Source organism: Rattus norvegicus, chromosome X, assembly GCF_021556685.1.
Source record: "Rattus norvegicus strain SHRSP/BbbUtx chromosome X, alternate assembly SHRSP_T2T, whole genome shotgun sequence".
Lineage (NCBI taxonomy): Eukaryota > Metazoa > Chordata > Mammalia > Rodentia > Muridae > Rattus > Rattus norvegicus.
The window spans coordinates 9,908,642-9,909,992 of record NC_141554.1 but is presented as its reverse complement, the minus strand read 5'-3'; the positions used below and the strand labels follow the sequence as shown (position 1 = coordinate 9,909,992).

The window sequence follows — 1,351 nt, the reverse complement described above, 5'->3', positions numbered from 1 at the left end:
ACACTCTCATTAACTGTTGGTGGGATTGCCATCTGGTACTGTCACTCTGAAAATCAGCATGGAGAATTCTCAACAATCTAAAAACAAATCTATCATGTGACCCAGCTATACCACTCCTTGTCTTATATCCAAAGGACTGGATCTTATTTCACAGATACTTACTCAGCATGTTCTTCAACTGATAAATAGATAATAAAAACATGGTACATATCATTACATTTTTTTAATTGTTCTACATTTATTGGCAACAAGTAAGGGAGGAAAAGCCAAAAACTGGAGGAAGGGAAAGTGGTAGCACTCCCCATGGGAACAGCGGCATGGAGAGTATAGAAACATCGCTATCTGAGGATATGCTGAGGAGCATCTCTTCCTAGAATGCCTCAGGGAGGATGCCAAATCTACTAAGGAAAAGATGGCTACCTTTGTGGAATAAATTAGAATGGCAATCTGGTATTAATGTTACCAGGTTGAACATTGTTACTCCTGCTGACCATGCTCCCAAAAAGATGTTGATGGTCATGATCTCTAAGGTTTGGATCTTTTGGTGAGGATTACAGTGTCAGAGTCATTCTGTCCATTCATGGAGAACCTTTTGAAACATCATTTTGCTTCTCCACTGCACACTGCATTTTGTTCTCTCTTTTCAATATGGTGTCTTGCACAAGATGGGGCTGAGTGATATGAGGCTTGAGTGTCAAGTTCCTGAGGTCTAGGCTTAGGTTTTCCCAGGAGGATGCCTGAGAGAATGCTTCTGTCCCAGTTCCCACAGAGACCATGGATGGATTCCTCACACACTTCTAGCAGCAGTGGCATTCACATCTAAACATTATGTCATCTGTATCTCATGGGGAAGAGGATTTCTTTCTTTTGTTAGTTTTGCAGGGTAACAGAAACCTGAAGTGTTTCTTTTTCTTGAATTCAACTCTTTAGTTTCTTTTGATCTGATTTTGCTCTCTCTTGATATTGCTCTTCATCCATCCTTTCTCTTCACAGATCTCTCTCAATGATTTTGGTTGAAACGGACCTCTGGGTGTGTTTAGAAATAATGATGTCTTCAGAGTGCTTCTTGTGTTTCTCATTGGGTAGTCTTCAGAGTGACCATTGCGTACCTTTCAGAGGGCTCTCATGGTAGCAGATCACCTTTCGCTGTCTCTGGACCCTGTTCCACACTGTGTGGATGCCAAACTCCTCTTCAGTGCATTCTGCTACCAGATATTGTCCAATGGAGGATAGCCTTGGAAGGAAACAGGCAGCTGAACATTCAGAGCTGAGTGTCTACCTACAGTGCTGAGAAGCTATGCCCTTCTGCACAGGTCTATCAGGAACTAGTGTTTGAATGTGGCAGAGTCCC

General features: G+C 42.3%; 1 pseudogene; it reads right to left on the bottom strand.

Annotated features, from left to right (window-relative positions):
• Nucleotides 1-565: 565 nt before the first annotated feature.
• Nucleotides 566-978, bottom strand: LOC147998133 (protein FAM156A/FAM156B-like; annotated as a pseudogene).
• Nucleotides 979-1,351: the final 373 nt, after the last annotated feature.